This window comes from Equus caballus, chromosome 14 (assembly GCF_041296265.1).
Source record: "Equus caballus isolate H_3958 breed thoroughbred chromosome 14, TB-T2T, whole genome shotgun sequence".
Taxonomy (NCBI): Eukaryota; Metazoa; Chordata; class Mammalia; order Perissodactyla; family Equidae; genus Equus; species Equus caballus.
Genome location: NC_091697.1, coordinates 67,023,416 through 67,043,749, shown reverse-complemented (window position 1 = coordinate 67,043,749; position 20,334 = coordinate 67,023,416). Strand labels below are relative to the sequence as shown.

General features: G+C 38.9%; 1 protein-coding gene across 16 annotated transcripts in view; it reads left to right on the top strand.

Annotated features, from left to right (window-relative positions):
* Positions 1-20,334, top strand: part of SNCAIP (synuclein alpha interacting protein) — a 138,645-nt gene that overhangs the window by 33,246 nt on the left and 85,065 nt on the right. Inside the window, exon 1 of one of the 16 annotated variants that reach the window (XM_023617809.2) lies at positions 15,668-15,777. The exons of the other annotated variants lie outside the window; for them this stretch is intronic. The gene's annotated coding sequence lies outside the window, so the exon portion shown is untranslated. Of the gene's footprint in view, positions 1-15,667; positions 15,778-20,334 lie in introns of those variants that run through there. 16 annotated transcript variants of the gene reach the window in all.

Here is a 20,334-nt window from a genome sequence, read left to right as displayed (position 1 = left end):
ACTTTGAGAATACTTGAGGAGTCTTTAAAAATACTGATGCCCAGGCTCCACTCCCAGAACATTTAGATCAGAATCTCTGAGGGGTGGAGTCTGAGATGAACTGTTTTTTAAAGTACTCCCAACAGTTAGGTTCACAGCCAAAGAAATGAAAACAGATAGATTTTCCTCCTACTCACGCTGTTTTAATGTATTGAGAAGTTATAAGGTTTTCCCTTATGTAAGTCAAATTTGAAAAAATAATGATGGCATATTAGGTCTTTATTGACAAGAAAGAGAATATTCTTAAGCATGACAATTCGTTTTTGTATTTTGAACTAGATATTTCTTCAATTTTTTTCCTACTGCTATTTCTTCTCTTTAGAGAAAACACTGACCAACCTTAATTGCAAGAATTTTGTGGCAACAGCCATATTATTTTAGATTTTTTGTGCTGAGGTGTGCAACGGAGCCTGGAGGCCACATGATATGTATGATGGGATCATGTGACAGGTTTCCAAACCACTGACGAAAAGGTGGGTCCCAAGTGGGAAGATGGAATGAAGAGAAGGTATGACATAAGATCAGGATATTAATGGTGAAGTAGGGAGTGTAGATTGGGGTGGTACTAAGGGATTTTTTGAGGCTGAACAGAAACCAGAACACCAAAGACCATATGATAGCTAAGACATTCAGTATTTATTCTTTCTTATAGTGTTGACTGCTGTTTACTTTTTTTCATCCTAAAGAGCTTTGTTAGAAGCCTTAACTATGTGTCTAGCGCATCAGTGACTGTAACCCAGATCTTATTTTACTCTCTCTCTGTTGCAGCTCCAACATTTTTATATTGATTCAGCATATTTACTTTTGTGTTCTCTTGGCTATAGAAGTGTTACCCCTTTTCATCCTTTTATTACCCTGTCTAAGTTCTGTTTTGTGATATCTTCTCTCCTCATTTTACATCTTCTTTTCCTCCATTAACAGATGTGCTTTTTGATTCCAGAGGAAAGTTAAGAATGTGAACTGATTAAAGACATATTTCTTCTGTAGTGGTTGTGTACTTACCAGAGCCAGTAAGCAGCTTTTTTTGTTTTGCGTTTAATGTCATTAGGACCCAGACAGGCCTGAACAAAGGGCACTTAATCAGCAGCATGCAACATCTTCTGTCTGTGTTTGGACCCAGCTGTAACTGGGATGTTTGTACTGACCTCATCGGGGAAGGCTGGCTGCTTAGCAAATTTGGCCAACCCTAAGCCCAAACCAAAAGGGTTTGTATACAGTATGTCGGCTGTATACCAGAAGACCAGATTATTGCCTTGCTCAGAAGGACGAGTTTGTCAGTGATGATGACCTCTTGTTTCCCAAAAAGCAAGATACTGTGATCTCACCCACTGGTATCCTCTAGGAGGCAGGCCATGTCTGATTCATCTAATGGCTGTGTTGGAAGCAACAGGCTTATGAACAATTGGCAAAGTGCAATTTTCAAAATCTTGGATGCTCAGTATTTGTTAATGATGTTTTCACAAATGTATTAAATTGATACATGTGGTATTTTCAGTGAAAGTCACTTAGTATCTTTTGGTCTCTGCTCCTCTTAACAGATGTCACCCAAACCCTCCTGGAAAAACGAGTTCCTTGTATACCAATTCTGTATTGTCATCAAAGATTACACCGCTGCTTGCATAAAAATCTCAAAGACTGGGGCCGGCCCAGTGGCTCAGCGGTTAAGTGCGCATGTTCCACTTCTCTGTGGCCCAGGGTTCGCTGGTTCGGATCCCGGATGCGGACATGGCACCACTTGGCACACCATGCTGTGGTAGGAGTCCCACATATAAAGTAGAAGAAGATGGGCATGGATGTTAGCTCAGGGTCAGTCTTCCTCAGCGAAAAGAGGAGGATTGGCAGCAGTTAGCTCAGGGTCAATCTTCCTCCAAAAAAAATCTCAAAGACCTTTATAAAGTTTCCAGTGATTTTTTAAAACTATATGTTTTTGTTAAGCCTTCTTTTTAAAAATGTCCATAGATTTAACAGTGTCTTTTCAGTTATTGGAGTTTCTATTGGGCTCTCATTAATAGGGTTAAAATCCACATTTTTGGCTAAGTTATCTTTTCTGATTACTGAGTTTTCTTCTTCTCTTACTGAAGGACATATTGAAAATATTGGAGTCCAGTGATTTTTTTATTTGCAAGATTCTGTTGTATCATAAACATTAGAAACCTTTCTGTAGAAGGATGGAAAAATAGTTCCTCATTACAGAAAAGGTTCTTGGAGGGTTTTTGTGGGAGGTTGGGTCTTTTTGGGGGGGGTGAGGAAGATTGGCCCTCAGCTAACATCTGTTTCCAATCCTCCTCTTTTTGCTTGAGGAAGCTTTTCACTGAGCTAACATCAATGCCAATCTTCCTCCACTTTGTATGTGGGATGCTGCCACAGCATGGCTTGATGAGCTGTGTGTAGGGTTGTGCCTGGGATACAAACCCATGAACCTGGGGCCACCAAAGTGGAATGCACAAACTTGACCACTATGCCACTGGGCTGGCCCCTCTTGGAGGTTTTTTAAAAATGTTTTTAACGTCTTTAAAATTGCAGGTAAAAAAAATAAAATTGCAGGTAGCTTTTTAAAATATACATATTGATTTGATATTAATGCATTGTATATTAATATAAATGATGTATACTATTATTGTAAGATAAGATTTGACCTCATGTACCTGCTACATTCCATTCTAATGAAGGACAAAACCTGGAAAGTAAATATTATTTTCCCTGGTTTGTAATATCTGAGTCTGAAAACAAGGTATGAAATTTGTTAAAAACTTAGAAAAGTTTGCTCAATTTTGATGGTCTTGTTTCCTTGATTTACTAATTAATGCTCTCATATATGAAATCAAAGATTCTTTGCTACCTGTGGTTTTCCTGAATGGCATAACTTTTTTGTCTAAGAAGTGCTTTACTTTAACTTTATTATATCTTCAATTATTTAAGGAAAAATGGCAAAATTTTCTCACTTATGGAAGAGCTAAGTTTCTTTTTAATTTTATCTATCATTTCTGATTATTTTAAATGTCTTATTGTTACTTGGACTAAATAAGGAACCAGATATTGTTTGAAAGTCACCCATGATCCTATCTTAATGTCTACATTAAATAGTATCTACATTTCCTCTGAAAACTTTTTGAATTTTGCCTTCCCAAACTCAGATCATAAATATAGAAAAAGTAAAATAAAATAAATTGCCAGGATATGTTTTACATCAAAAACAGTATTTGAGATTTCACAGAGAGTCACTGGAAATATCACAAAGATTTGTGCTTTCATCTTATAAAAAGAGACGTACTAGAAACGATTAGTTTTGTTTGAAATGTTATTATTATAAAAGTTTGTGGGAAGAATTATCTAATAAGAATAGTCTCTCAGCCTTCCATATGCTTTAACTTTATAGATAAATTGTTATTAATATAAATATTTCAGAAATTGTATGCTTTATTGGAAAACCCTAGATATTTGTCAATTCTCTCACTTTCCATAATATTTTAATAGACTTTATTTTTTTGAGGCAGTTTTAGATTCACAGCAAAATTGATAGGAAGGTACAGAGATTTTTCCCACATACCCCATGCCTGCACACATGCATAGCCTCCCTCATTATCAACACCCCCCACCAGAGTGGTACATTTGTTGTAATTGGTGAGCCTGCATTTGCACATCATTATCATCCAAAGTCTGTAGTTTACATTGGGGTTCACTGTTGGTGTTGTACGGATTATGGGTTTTGACAAATGTATAATGACATTATCTACCATTACAGTATCATATAGAGTACTTTCAGTGCGCTATAAATCCTCTGTGTTCTGCCTATTCCTTCCTCCTTACAGATAGCTTTTTGTTGCTCACTATGACCTTTGTGAAAAGATTCAGGCTCTTTAAATCCTCACAGTTATAAGCAAGAAATAAAACATTATGGGCCAATGACAGAACATACCAAGATAACTCTGGGTTCCTTGGTAAGAGGGTATTAGTCGACTCATTCAACAAATATTTCCTTTTATTACCTTCATGCAAATGAGTTACAGACTACTTGAAAATCACTTTGCTTTACAGATAAATATATGGCTAACTATAGTTGGTATGCCACGGCTCTAACTGAACAATTAATTTGAAATTAGACTCTTGGGAACTTTATCTAGAACACTTCTGGAATCATCACCAGCTTCCAGTTACTCCTTACCAGTGATACAGAACCCCATCTACATGGGAAATCCTTTAATATACATATAGACAAAGATGGTATCTCCTAGGCTTTGTCTGCTTATGGTTCTGATTATTACTATGATCAATTATATTGTCCTGAATGTTTTCAAAAGTATCTTTTCCTGTATATTGAATTGGTAATGAGCATCAGTAAAATTTTAGAGCTGGAAGGAATCAACAATTCCCCGCAATAGTGTGGATGCGTCTTCCACAACAGCACATACTGTGTGATTCCATTTATATGAAGTTAACAAGGCCAACCAACCTATTGTATTAGAATGCAGGATAGTGGTTACCTTGGGTTAGTGGAGGGGCAGTGACTGAAATGGGGCAAGAGGGAGATGGTTTCAGTTTGTGAAAATTCGTTAAGCTGTACAGTTATGATTTGGGTACTTTTCAACCAAAAGTTGAAAATAATTATAACAGTTATGAGATAATTGGGGGAAAAGACAGCTGCTGTAGTTAAAGCAGGGATATTATGGAGGGCTCAAGATGGGTTGGATGAGGGTGAGCCAGTGTGAAAACCACTGGTGTCAGCCAACCACCACTTTTAGAGCTGAGGAAAGGAGGCCTCCCCAGAGACTGTGAGTTGACCAAATTACACAGCTACTTGAGAACATTTATTAAGTTATTTAATGCTTGCATATTGAGCATGTATCATGTCCCAGTATATGGAGCAATGCCAGGATATAGTTGGGAACCAGACTGACCCAGCCAGACTCCCCTCACAGAGTTGAGAATTCAGGTTTTCCAGCTGCTTCATTTGCATGACTTGCCCCTCTCCAGTAGACATTTGAGTTTGCACTTCCTTGATTCACATTAATCTTCTTATGTCAGAAAACTGGATATTTCATTTTGTTGAGACACAAACTAGAATTTCCTTCCCACTTCTACTTGTTGCATGTTTTATTGTGTTCAGGGAAGAATGTTTTGAGAATTGAGTGTAGTTTAATATTCTTTACAAGTGACACTAGTCTTCCAGAGAGGCTGTGATGAGAGCAGAGAATTCTTGCTGCGTCCTCTGGGCTTGCAGACTGGAGTCCCCATCATTTCTGTGCTGGTAAAATGATGCACCTCACTTGGCTCCCAGGCTTGTCATTTGATCCGGCTCTCATCTGCATGTCAATGAGGCTTAAAGCCTGTGGAAAGAATTAACTGGTCTGGATGTTTATGCAACTTTCCAGCAATGGCGATTGAAAGGAAAGTCGCCCTGACTGAGCTGATTGTCTTGGAGCAGATATATAGTGAAGTAATCATGTTAATATTATGTGACTCAGTCTATATGATATTTTCAATGATCGGCCTAGTAGGAGTTTAAACATGAGCAAAGACACAAACTAATCAAAAACAGTAAATGAAACATGTCTTTTAAAGCAGATCAACTGGGCTTTTATTTATTTTTATACTTTTTATTCAGATTAAAGCATAGAGCAAATTCAGATTCCCTTCAGAATTTATGAACCATGTTTTATATTGCATTTTTAAACCAATAATATTAATTTCCAGTTGTATTTCTTTTCCTTTAGGACTAATTAAAGAAAACATGTTTGTTTTTCTAGGCATCACTCCCAAGTCTGCAAGTGCCAGGATGTAAATTCTGGTTTTATGTTCCAAAAAAATGTTTAGGTTTTGAGATCACATAATCTTTAAAAAGTCCGTGTGTGAGGGGTTGCATATGCTCTTTGTTCCCGAGTTTAGCCTTATCCTATAGACACTTCTAGAAAGGCAAAGCAAATTCTATGCAAAGACTTCCCTGTTACTTTTCCACAGGTTATATAAATAAACACAACAAATTCAACTTAGGTTTATAACTGTTTCTGAGGCCATAATTCTAATAGCTAAGACCTCTCAAAATTTGTGTATTCTGTTTTGTTTCTGTTCATGCCCTTCATCTTTGGGATGACTTCTAAAAAATCCTGAAAGAGCTTGATTTTCAAGCTCTTTCGGGCTCAAAGATAGTCTTATAAGATTCTTCATGATTTTCCTTCTGAAGCGAACCCAAGTTGAAGCAACTCTGTGCCAATAATGATATACAGCGAACCCCCCATTCCAAAAGGTGATTAGGTTATAAACTCAGTACATGAAGCAAAAATTATGTCTAGTCAAAATGACCCTTGAATGCCCGGTAAATTGCCCATAAAATCCTCCTTCCCATGAGCCCAGTGCTGCCAGTTTTTCCTCCAGCATTGGAAACAGCACTTTCTTTGAGCATTAGATGAGGTAGGGCCACATTACAGGAAAAAGTAACACTAGAAGGGCACGCAGCATGGTAAGATCCCCACACCATGAAATCAATGGGAACCAAACCAACAAGTGTTACAGCTGATTTCCTGTCCTGAGTCCCATGTTCATTATCCGGCCTAGACTCATTAAGGGGAATGCTGAGTGGAATTTACCACACTATGCCAATTGTTTTCCTTTCTTCCTCCCTCTCTCTGGAGAAATGAATTGAAATCAAATGCATACATCTAGCGACACCACTGTATCTGTGATGCCCCTGTGGGGCTTTTCTGTGCATAACACACCGATAGACACATCAGGGGAAATCTGTTGTCAACTCCAGGGTTAAACGCTTGAAAACAACATGTGTGATGAGAGATTTAAGTGGTCTGTACCCCAGCTCTCCTACTAGATAGCATTTGGTTATGGTTTAGAATACTGGTTTTGAAGGTGGGTGGCATTTTTGCATGTTTAAATAAATGTAGATTGTGTTTAATACTATGCCAAAGTGTATTTTGGCAGCAATGGAATGTTGCAATAGTTGGCTTCCTTTTTAGAAGATCATTACACAGTTTATATGCCTAAAGTTAAAGAAGTTCTTTTTGATTGGACTGAAATAATTGGGCACATTTTACTTAAAATTTTATACACACATGCACACGTGTGTGTACACACTGGCTCCCTAACGAATTGATAAGGGCTTTTCTGGTGTGACTACTAGGAATTTGAGCACCTTTTCTTCTCATGCTGTGCAAGGGTTCAAAGGTGATTCCCTCCCCAGAGTCTGGTGATGTTGGGACAAGTCCTACAAGTAACTTTGGAATCTTCCTCTGCGATCTCCCTTTTCTTCCTCGCATACGCATACATTCTCACCACACGTCATCCATCACAAAGGCCTATTGGCTCTACCGTCATAGTACATGATGAGTCTGGCACTGGTATGGCCCTAGATGAGCCGCTGGAACATCAGGCCTGACTGCGCAGTTCCGTCCTACCTGACCGCTATTTCCGTTCTTCTACTCTTGGAGTCTGGTCTCCAGCTAACCACTCGTCTGATCTTATTAAACATAAATCAGCTCCTGATACTCTCCCACTTGAAACCATTCACTGGCTTCCCTCCACATCACAGTAAATTCCAGACTCCTTTCCATGGGCCCTAAGGCCCTGCATGCTCACATCTCTGCCTACCTCTCTGACTCAGTCTCCTCATGCTCGATCCCCTTCTCCTCCAGACTGGCCTTCTTGCTGGGTCTCTCTGCTGAGCTCACACTCACCTCATGCCTTTTTGCACTTGCAGTTCCCTCTACTTGGAATCCTCTTCCCTTCTGTTTTCTGTGGTTTGATGCCTTTTGTCATGCAGAAAGAGGCCTTCCTTTCTTGACCTACCATAATTAAAAGAGCCCAGCCACCCCCCCCAACAGTCTGCTTTTTTTTGTCTTTATTGCACTTATCCAAACTTGAAAAGATTTTATATACCTACTTATTTACTTGTTATTGTCTGGTTAATCCGCTGGAACTGTGCTGTCCAATATGGTAGCCACTAGCCACATGTGGCTATTTAAATTTAAATGTAATAAGTTAAAATGAAATAAAAGTTAAAATTGAGTTCCTCGATTGCACTAGCCACCTTACAAGTGTTCAATAGCCACCTGTGGCTAGTGGCTACCATATGGGACAATGCAGACATAGAACACTCCCCTCATCACAGAAAGTTCCACTGGACAGTGCTGCCTTAAAATATGAGTTCCCTGTGGGCGCGAGCCTGTCTTGCTTCTTCACTGCTGAATGCCTTATGGCTGTGTCTGCCACGTGGTGCTCAATAAATCTAAGTGGAAGGAAAGAGGGAGGGAGGGACCAGAAGGGAGAAGAAAAGAAGGAAGAGCCTTATGTTTTTCAGGAAGAGATATCTTCATCACTTTAATCTTTGTCTCCATAGCCCCAAATAGGCTTAAATTTCATAACTGAAAAAATTAAAATATGTTTCTCAATATGTAAGGGGAAACTTGGGGGGATCATCTTGAAATCTCTTCTGATTCCCCTGTTTGCCCGTTTCGCCTCATCTCCTCGGAGCCTCACTTTGGGAACTCCAACCTTCAAAGATGGACATTAACAGACTTCCAGGAGAAAAGAGCACTTTTTCTGTTCTCTGTTGAGCACAATAAACCATATTCCTCCCATTTACTCCAGGGTGTTTGCACAAACAAAGGGTGTTTTTTTCCTCTCACTAAGGCTACAGTTCCCAAAAGTTAGAGTTATGGAAGGTGTGTACTCACAGGTATTTGTGTGACTTTTTTGAATTTGTCTTGTGGAAAGTCATACTTTTTAAGTGTGCCAACGGTGTGTAAACGCAGCCCTCTCCATCACACGGGCTTGGCGGAATCTGCTGCGGCATGTGGGTTGTAGCTGAGTGTTGATTGAAAGCAGCACTTTCCCTCTGGCTTGCTTCAGAGCTGAGACCCTTATAAATTGTTGCTGTGAACTTTTGAACTCCAAGAAACTTCTGAATATACGTAGTAAGCAGTAAGGTAATCCAGGGCTAAGAATGTGTGTCCTCCTTGTAAAAAAATCACATCTATTAAAAAATAAGTTTGATTCTTGGCTTTTTAAGATTTTCTTATGTTTTAAACCTTATCTGAAACCTTCATATAAGGTTTTTAAAAAACCATTCTTAACATGCAATTATCTAGATAGGAAATCATTCCATATAGTAGATATGAAAGTTATTTTCAAGTAAGAATGGTTTCAAAAACAATAATTTGTCATTTTTGCTTGGTTTTAAGACAGAGAAATAAATCATTTAAGCCCAGAATAATTTACTAAATCATGTTCTGAAGCCTAGATTCCAGAAATTTATTAGAGTTGAACTATCAAAATAAAGTCAGAGCATTTAAATTTTTGCATAGGTCTAATGTCCAGTATTCTATTGCTCTGAGTAACAATATGAGATGTTTAGATCTTGAGTAAAACACATATCCTTTGCAGATCCACTATCTTTCTCCAGAAAGCTTAATGAATTAGTGAATACTTTTATGTAATAGGGCCTTATGAGAGAAATATAATAGCTATTAATGGAAAGTCATATTAATTTTATTTTTATTGGAAAGATAAAGCATAATATGTCATTAAAGACTGAGTGCTAAGCAGCCCATGAGGCTGCAGGCTTAGAGATAAAGACCTTGGTGTCTACCATGTGTTGGGAACCACAAATAATAGTGCCTTCAGCTTCTCAAGAGGAGGATCTCATGCTGCAAGGATTCCTGTGTGTGTAACGTGCTGCAGCTTGGAGAGCCTACTGGATTTTAAGAACGTCTTTCGGCAGTCAGGGTTGATTATTTGCACTTGTGTTGGGGCTCTTTCATGCAGAAGTGGGAAAACATTGTTCCAGGGAGCACCTGTAACCACTTTCCCACAGTTCTTTTTGGATTTTAACATTTTAATGGTAGAATTGCTTTTGGCTCATCGAGACCTAAATGTTTAGTAACCTAGCCAGCCTTTCTCCTCAAAAGAATATCCCACAACAAGCACATACATAAGAATGCTTGGAAGTGCTTTAGATGTCTCTAGCAGCACCAGTTGAACAGAAGGCCGGGAACCACTCGGAGCTGTGGATTTTCCGTCTTCCTGACAGGCTGTACAGCCAGTCCCAGAAACTACGTTTTAGTTTCTTTCTTGTGGAGACTGGTAATGAATAGGGTTGTATTAACAACTGAACTGAGAACTAGTGGTTCCCACCAACTCCAACATCTGGCACCAGGTATACTTTCTCCTCAGCATAAGATGGAATGATTTTAAGCTCTTATTCCATGTGGATTATAATCCTTTCTCCTCCAATCACTTGCTCTGTGAACTAATGATTGTTACTTGACCCATGTCTCAGTTTTCCTGTCTCTAAAATGGGAATAATTTACCAACTTTGCAGAGTTGTTCTAAGTTTTAGAAATTAGGGACGTAAAGTATGTGGCATGTAGTAATTACTCAAAAAGCAGTGCTGTCTCTTTAGCTTCTTGAAATTCGTTAGCTGGAACTCTACTTGGATAAGAGAACTCCGTGTTTTTGGACTACATTCACTTAGCACTTAAGTTTTATTTTGTAATGTTTCCAAGTATACTCCATGAAAAAAAAAGTATGATTATATGTACCAGAGGTCCTCATTATCTGAGAATAATCAGGAGAGGAATAAAAGACCACTTATAAAATGAAGTCACTTAAAACTGAATCATATTTTCAGAGTAAATAGTAAAACGTCAAACAAAATTCACCTAATTGGAATTTGTCTTGAAAAATTAAACTGAAATTATAAAAATAAGTCCATTTATGCCTGTAGTTAATGAGGCTTAAGTTAGATCTTTAAAATGAATTGGGAATCAATTCTTTCCACAAAATTATACATTCATATTACATGCCATTCTTCATTTTCTGTGTCTTTGCAATATATAGTGATGGTCATTATTGCCAAAAAACAAAAATGCCCTTTGGCTTCATCAACTTGTCCAAAGCCTTCTCTTTATCTTTTGATAGTCAGATCGTTCTCTTGTGAAACGTCTATTACATCAGTATCTTTGTTGATATGTTTCTGAAATTACTACCTACTCCAACTTCTCTAGTGGCCTGATGTGTATTTCAAGCGGTTCCTCAACATCTGTTGAGCACTCAAGAACTATTTCTGACTTCATGAATCCTGCATCTTTTGCAAGCTTTGCAGTTGTACTTCCAATACACTTGCATTGTATTTGTGTTGCTTTGAAGGAGGGTTTGAAACTTCCCACGAGTACGAGACTAACTTCCAAAGATGTTGCTTTAATGGATATGGAAAGATGCTCCTTGTAAGCAGGAAAGGACATTGGTGGGGGGTAGGTGGAGTATTTTTTAAAACGGCCAATTCATGAATATTTTCGTGTTATGATGACTTTTATATCCCTAGGCAACCTTGAAACTGTAGGACATTGGATAACCAGGCCCCCTGTGTAGAATTATTGTCATCCCCTGAAGAAGAGCTATAGCACTGACCTAAAGGTCCCCAGCATGTTCTTTTTCAGCATGTTTGCTCATGCTGTCCCTGGGTTTTCCAGAACAGCTTTTCTATCGTATCATTTGCTCTTCTGCTTCCACATAATCAGTTCATAATGACAAGCCAGATACAGAGAAGAGGAAAAGATCTTTCATGCTTCCTCAGGCCTGTATCAGCACAATAATCTTTTAACCATCTATAAAACTGGCCAGTAATGATTTTGAAAGAATGACCCTTGTGGTTTTTTACTAGTGGAGGACGGATGCACTATGGGGACAACTAAAAACAGAAGATAAGATATGTGAATGTTCTAAATTCCAGCAGCAGCGTCCTGATTTCCTAATCATCACTGACCTTGTGCACTGAGTTATTTTGTGTATCATTGGAGATATTATAGTCAATCTACAATGAGAATAATAATAAAAACAATAACAACGAACAGCTGTTGAGCACTATTCTAAGGAGTTTGCCTTCATGATCTCATTTAATCTTCACAATGCTCTCAAGGGTCAAATGTGCCTCTTTTACTGATGAGGATACTGAGTCTCCATTCTTTAAATGTCTTTGAACAGTGGGTGATGGAACAGAAATCTGGCAAGAGTGTGAGATAAATATGGACGTTGTTGCCCACTGAGGTATAAAGATTACCAGTATGGATCACCATAGGGAGTGCTGGAAATTCAGGAATGTGGGTGTTTTCTGACCCCAGGAATGGAACAAATGGAAAGAATAATGGTGAAGAGCCAGATTTTTCCTCTGTTAAGCTCGGAGATATGCAAAGGAACTACAGTATTGACTTGAAGAGAATTGTAGTAGATTAGAACAGGGAAAATTTAAAGTTTATCAGTAGAAATGGCATGTTTGAAGACAGAGAACTCAAGGAATGTATACTGTTACTAAGTACAGAATCAGATTAAATGGGGGAGAGGAAACTGGAGAATGTCTACATTTCACTAGATAACAAGAATGGAGTGAGCCAAGAACTCAATTGGAGTTTGACAAATGAAGCAGAGGTCCAACTGAGGCTGAACTGAATATGAACCACACTCAGTGGCCTTGGCAATGCCCCCTCCCTTGGTAATGGTATAATGGTAACAAACACATGCAAATGAAATCAATAGTGCAGCAACATGTGCTCCAGCTAGCTTCCCCTTGGAGGATGGAATTTGAAAAGTTTGATGAGCATTTGAATCGCAGACAAAAGATGTGGTCAAGATGGAAAGAATCTATGTTTAAAACACTGAGTTTCCAGGTACTATGGCTGCTGTTGTTTTTCTCACTCTCTTGGTTGCACTTAATGCCAACAATTCAAGTAGTCACAAATCCATGTTGTCTTGCTCTCCCCGACACCAAGATCAAGTTGCTTTAATGTCAAAAAATAAATACTTTTCTCACTAATTTCATTTCATTCATTTTTATTACTGTTACTTATGTATTTATTTTCCAATAAATTTGAAAAATATAGCAAGCAGAACAACTTGGGAGACCTTTGTCTCTCTGCCATTAGAAAGCATTGAGCGAGTCACTGGGCCCTTCTCAATTGAATTTCCTTAATTTGTAAACTGGTAAGGTTGTGGTAGATAATCAGTATTTTTTTAAGGACTTAATTTTTTTAGAGAATTTTTAGATTCACAGCAAAATTAAGAGGAAAGTGCAGAGACTTTCTGTATACCTCCTGCCCCCATACATGCACAGCCTCCTCTGTTATCAACATCCCCCACCAGAGTTGTACATTTGTTACAACTGATGAACCTACATTGACACATCATAATCACACAAAGCCCATAGTTTACCTTAGGATTCATTTTTGGTGTTGTATACAGCTTAGGGGTTTGGACAAATGTATAATGACATGTATCCAACATTATAGTCTCATACAAAGTACTTTCACTGCCCTCTATATCCTCTGTGTTCTACCTGTTTGTTGCTCTCCCCGACACCAACTTCTGGCAACCACTAATCTTTTTACTCTCTCCATAGTTTTGAATGTCATGTAGTTGGAATCATACAGTATGTAGACTTTTCAGATTGGCTTCTTTCGTTTAGTAATATGCATTTAAGGTTCCTCCATGTCTCTTGATGGCTTGATAGCTCATTTCTTTTTAGTGTTAAATTGTATTCCATTATCTGAACGTACCCCTGCTTATTTATCCATTCACCTTCTGAAGGACATCTTTGTTCCTTTCAAGTTTTGGCAATTATGAATAAAGCTGCTATAAACATCCCTGTGCAAATTTTTACATGGACATAAGTTTTCATCTCCTTTGGGTAAATGCCAAAAAGTACGATTGCTAGATCACATGGTAAGAATATGTTCAGTTTTGTAAGAAACTGCCCAACTGTTTTGCAATATGGCTGTACCATTTCACATTCCCACCAGCAATGAATGAAAGTTCCTGTTGCTCCTCATTTTTGACAGCATTTGGTGTTGTCTGTGTTCTGGATTTTGGCCACTTTAATAGGTGTGTAGTGGCATCTCATTATTGTTTTAATGTCCATTTCCCTGATAACATATGATAGGGAGCAACTTTTCATATGCTTTTTTGCCATCTGTAGATCTTCATTGGTGAGGTGTCCGTTAAGATCTGTGGTCGATTTTTTAATCAGTTGTTTGTGTTCTTATTTTTGAGTTTCAAGAGTTCTTTGTGTATTTTGGATAATAGTCATTTGTCAGATGTATCTTTCACAAATGTTTCCTCAAAGTCTGTATCATGTCTTCTCATTGTATTGACATTATCTTTCACAGAGCAGAAGTTTTTAATTTTTTCTTTTTTCTTTTTTTTTGCTGAGGAAGATTTGCCCTTAGCTAATGTCTGTTGCCAATACTCCTCTTTTTTTTCCTTATTCTGTTCCATTGACCTATTTATCTATTCTTTTACCAATACCCCCACTGTCTTGATTAGTATATGTTTATAGTAAGTCTTGAAGTCAGGTAATGTCAGTCCTCCAACTTTGTTCTTCTCCTTCAATATAGTGTTGGCTATTCTGGGTCCTTTGCCTCCCATATAAATTTTATAATCAGTTTGTCAATATCCATGAAATAGCTTGTTGAGATTTTGTTTGAGATTGTGTTGAATCTATAGATCAAGTTGGGAAGAACTGTCATCTTGACAGTATTGAGTCTTCCTATCCATGAATATGGGACATCTCTCCTTTCATTTATCAGAATTTTGTAGTTTTCCTCATATAGATATTGTATATGTGTTGTTAGATTTATACCTAAGTATTTCATTTTGGGGGGTGTTAATATAAATGACGTGTTTTTAATTTCAAATTCCACTTGTTCATTGCTGGTATATAGAAAAGCAATTGACTTTTGTTTATTAACCTTATATCCTGCAACTTTACTATGATAATTTATCAGTTCCAGGACGTTTTAGTCAATTATTTCAGATTTTCTAAATAGACAGTCATGTCATGTACAAAGAGAGTTTTATTTCTTCCTTCCCAATCGGTATACCTTGTACTTCCTTTTGTCTAATTGCAATAGCTAGGACGTCCAGTACAATGTTGAAAAAGAGTGGTGAAAGGACATTCTTGCCTTGTTCCTGATCTTAATGGGAAATATTTGAGTTGCTCATCATTATGTATGATGTTAGCTGTAGGATTTTGTAAATATTCTTTATTAAGTTGAAGAACTTCCCTTCTATTCAGTAATTTTTAAAATAGTAGTCCTCAATGGCTTTCTCCAATGAAAAGAAACACAAAAGAATAGTAATAAAAAGAGTCACATGCAAGACATTTGGGTAAGGCTAGAGTTTGAACATAAAAGGAACCTCAAAAGAACCTGTCAGAATCTCAGGAAAACTCTGTATTGGCGGATTTTTTTCCCCTTAGGTTCCTGCCTGCTTTGTTGCCCTCCCCTGATCCTTGGTCAGCCTGGTTTGGTGTGTTCACTGTTGTTAAATGTCCATCTTCTTCTTACTTTCTCCAATTTCCTCTCTGGACTGTTTGAAAAACATTAACCCTAAATTTTTTTGGAGTCGTGACTTTGATTTTTTGATACATGCCCTTCCCCAAAATGCAGTATGTCGTATATTTATTTTAAAATATTAAACTGTGGTTTGTTTTCTGATAAGACTTTCCACAGTACTGGTGCAGAAAATTTTCAGTATCTTCTGTGGCTAAGCTAAAGTTAGCTTCTTGTAAATAGATCTGTGTTTTGTGTCACTGCTTCATTCAATGAACTTTTTCATTCATTCAACAACTTCTTAAGTGCCTTTTGTATACCAAAGTCTGTGCTGAGCACTGTGGATTATGGTGAACAAGACAAAGGATCTTATCGTGAGGGAAGCAGATGAATGTGCAAAAAATATTTAGTTATGGTAAGTACATTGAATGTAATTTGCTCAGGAATGTTGCACGGGAATGAGCAAGTAGATAATCTAAACTCGAAGTCAGGTATAGACTTGAATGCTTCCTTTGGAGTTACTTCCTAAGTAACTCTGAGATGAGTCTTTAAAGAGTAAGTTTAAAGGGTAAACGAAGTGAATTAGTCAGGGTGAAGTCAGAATAAACAGAAACAACTCTAGATATTTCTAACAGTGGGAAATTAAAATAGGGCATTAGTTCTCTGGTGCTGGAAGAGCTGAGACACCAAACTAAGCAAGATAAGGCAGTCCTAAGATTAGCAAAAGCAAGAAGCCACTGCCACCCCTAAAACTGAACAGACAAAGAAAAGAGGTCTCTTATTGACTGCAAGTTAGAGCCTTCTAGAACAACTGAGAATGATGACAGTGAGGCTAATGAGGCTGCCTTGCAAGAACTGATGACATACGGGAGACACTGCCTGTGGCAGGGCAAGGGTGTGTGTATGTGTGTGAGACAGAGACAGAGAGACAGAGCGAGAGAGGCAGACAAAGAGAGACCCTTACCAAGTCCCTTCTCCCTGCTTTCTAATCTTCTGCCTGAGTCTGCCTTTGGCCAGACCTACCAGGAAGCCAGTCAGCTGGCAAAGGAGGTTAGGAACTATAGTTAGCTGAGAGAATGGATCTAAGAGTAAATAGACAAATGATTGCATCATTCATTGGCAAGTGGTGGTTTGGATAGTTTGGAGTGGTCATGAGAAGAGGAGGATGTTCACACAGATACCAACATAAGCCAAAACCCCAGGACGGGGAACAGCATGGAACAGAATCTCAGTCAGGGTCATTGAAGTTTCCAATGTGAGTCATAGATTGTAGGAGCTGAACAATAGGCAGCCACCCGACATGGGAGGCTTCATATGACTGGTGGAGGAACTGGCCATCTGCCCTGCAGGCTGTGGAAAGACACTGGGGTGTTTTCAGTAGGGAAATGACAAGTCCATCTTTGTGTTTTAAGTCCCTTGGACAGTTGTGTAGATTCAGAATGATTTTGAAGAAGCAAAGATTTACTTATTTCCTTGCCTTTAGTCTTGTCCTTTTCAAATTCATTCAAGCAAGACACAGTGAGAAGCTATAAGAAAATAGTAGGAGGGATGGAAAGGATAAAGACTTAAATAACAGGATGATTGAATGTCCAGGTGAGGGAGAGAGAAGGGCCAGGGATAACACCCACATCTCTAACCATAGCTGAGTGGAGGATGATGGTGTTGCCAAATAAGGTTAAGTTTGAGTTGGAAAGCCTATGGGACATCCAGGTAGTGATATCAAGGAGCAGATGGATATCTGAACATATAGGGGTCAGTGGTTGAATGAGAAGAGATGTGGACCAAGATTTGTGATCTGTAGGGTGCAAAAAAATTAGAACCTTAAAGGAAAAAGGGAAAGAATCTCAGACAGGTCCAGGTGTTATTGGATTTAGTGATAGGAACTGATCTTGTTCTAAATCATTTCCAGAGGAAAAAGACGTAGAAACCAAATTGTGGTGGATTAAGAAGTAAAAGGAGACAAGAAGGTGGCAACAGTGAATATAGATGCTTCTTTTGAGAAGTTCGGATGTGAGGGCAGAAAAGATGGGATGGAATCTAAAGCTGGGATGGGTTTTAAGTGTAGGGTTGGTGAGAATTGGATGTGTATGGTCAGGTGCAAAAAGCCACAGATGGGTTTAATCTTTAGAGGATAGAGTAGAGATGAAGACCAAGGGGCTCAGGGCTGGAGTCAGGCCTGGAGAAGATTGGGGGAATTTTCCACAACTGCTTGCCAAGGAATTGAGCTTATGCTGTAAAGACAGTGTATTTAGAATTCCGGCCTTTGGCAAAGAGCCCATGTAGCACCTTCCAGTTACAAGCAGAAAGCACCTCTATGACTGCCTGAATGATTTTAGGAAATAAATACAAAAACTATCAATTGTATAACACTTTGCAACCTTCAGACTGGGTTCACAATTTCGTTTGATCCTATGATCACCTCATAGCTGTGTGTATATGTAAACATAAACATATACATGCATACAAACATATATATATATATATATATACACACGCATGTATGTGTGTGCACACACACTTGTATGCACTTGCATACACACACACGTCTCTAGGAAACTCTTTATTAGGAACCTGAGGCTCAGAGCAGATATGACTTGAGAAACCTTTCACATCCTTACATGATTTAACCCAGGTCTTCTGTCTTCCAAATCCTAGGGATAGACTTTGTCATTCTCCTCGATTGGCCTAGAGAGTGTCAGGCAGAGGGATTGCCCCCTCCACTTCACTTCTGGTTCACCAGGCCTTTCAGCCTTAGACATCTGGGGGCCTCTTCTCTGGCACGTCTAGTGTTTCCCTCTGCGCCATATAGCCACTCATCTCCTTATAGGGCAGCTCCTCCCCTGCCAGCCTCCTGTGTTCTGACATCAAGGCGTCCCCAGAACCTGCCCACAAAGCTTCCTATCCTGAGCTCTTCCTTTCCACATACAGGTGGCACGAACAGTGGGCTCATATCTGTACACTTTTTCTTTAGGACCTGGTTCTCAAATTCTCTCATCTTTCTCTGCTGCCAGATTTCTTCCAGTTTTTGAATCCAGTATTTCTCCCCATCCCTACTCAAGGCCCTGCCAACCCACTGCTCTTTGGAGCCACACAGCCCTGGTGGGACTCCTGATTCAGTCACATACCAACTGGAACCAACTGGGCAGGTTACTCAGCCTTATTGAAGCTAATAATCCTTTGTGGGTTATTTGTGGATTTCAGGAAAGAGAACGTCTGTGAAGGGTCCAGCTCAGTGCCAGGCTTCATCAATATTAGCTCCCTTTCCCCACCCAGAGCGGGCCGGAGCTCTTATCCACATCTCGCAGCACTTAGCACACTAATATAATTAGAACATTAGGATATCTAAAAGGCAATTACCATTTAATTGTTCTGGCCCAGCCAGCCTGAAGTTCCTCTCCATTCACTTCTAATTTGGAGCGAGGGGGTTTTAGTCCTGCCCTGGCTGGTCACAAAATCACTGCCTTAGAGAGAATTGAAAATCACTTCAGTCAGCCATTGATTACAAGATAAAAGATTTGGTAATTCCCTTCATTTTGTTCTATATAAAAATGCAAATATCAATTTGCTCCTAGCCGGTGAACAAATCAGACAATTTCAAGCAGCATCTTTCTGTGACCTAGTGAATTATCCTGCTTGGTTAGACCAGCGCTGCTCTCAAGAAGGCCTGCCCTCCGTCATAGGTGCTATACTGATCTTCATTAAAATAAATTAGTGCTCTTGTATAGATTCAGACTTAGAATCAAGTTTCAGTCATCTCTTCTTAAAAGACATTTATTTATATTACATACTCAATTTAAAGGAGTAAATGCCCTTCCCTCAGCCTGCAAGTTTGTTTATCTTAGCGCTACTGTGAGAACCTAATGCCCAAATGAAGGCAGTGTGTTTTATTTCTCCTCCTCTAACCCGACGTCGCAGCATAAAGCAACAGCAGTCTCTAATCAAGAGGAGCCCGAAAGTACTCTGAGATTTTGAATCCAAATCTTTAATATTCGAACTGCTCATGTGCGTTTGAGGAAACCTAGATTGCCTGAAGCCACACGGAAAGTATTTACATCTGAACCACTTTACATGTGATTGTGAGTTAAAGTAAATTCTAAATAACTTTAGCAGTTTGTGATTTGGAAAACAGCCTGGGCCATATAAATTCTCCCTTAGTTCTTTTTCTGTTAAATCTTATGCCAAAGTAAATGGAAGCTGTAGAGAACCTTTGAACTCCTCAGTTCTCAAATGACCTCAGTGAGGTTGGATTGGCAGAGCCAGTGTTTAGTTTCCAAAGGAAGATTTTTTCTTTCCTCCTTGAAGTGTACACATGACAGTTGCCTACCTTCCTTGGCAGGGGATGTAGTATTGCTTCCTGGGCCTTCCGGGCTCTGGGCCATGTCCAGGCCTCTGAGAAATGGGTTTTTTGCCATCAGGAGCTCCTCCGTGCAACTCTTGGGGATCCTAGAGTTGGTAGCCCCGTTTCTTAGCACCTCTGCTTCACAGCTCAGTCAGCTTTGCTTTTCCCTTCCCTTTCTCTTTCAGAAAGAGCTGTTGAAAGCGAGAGGTCTGAAGTTCAATGCCACCTCTTCCTGCTGGTTAGGGCGAGAGCTTAACTTCTCCCAGCTTCAGTTTCCTTTACCATGAATTGGAGATTAAAAATAGTCCTGCCCACACGAGTCCCTCTCTTTTCTGAATGTTTTATTCTTATACTCACAACTGTGCAGTATTATTCCTTTATTAACTGTTAATAAATAATTAGTTAAATATATCTTACAATAAATGATATATACATGTATGAGTATATATACATGTAATATAACTATATATATAGCATATATATTATACGTTAGCATGTTTTTGTCACTAGACCAAATGCCTTTTGAAGGCAGGGGCAATGGCTTCCGCTCCAGTGTGTCATCCTTAGAGTCCAGGGCCATGCTGTGCACAGCATAGGTTCCCAGTAGACAAGCAGTTGAGTACAGTCTTATGA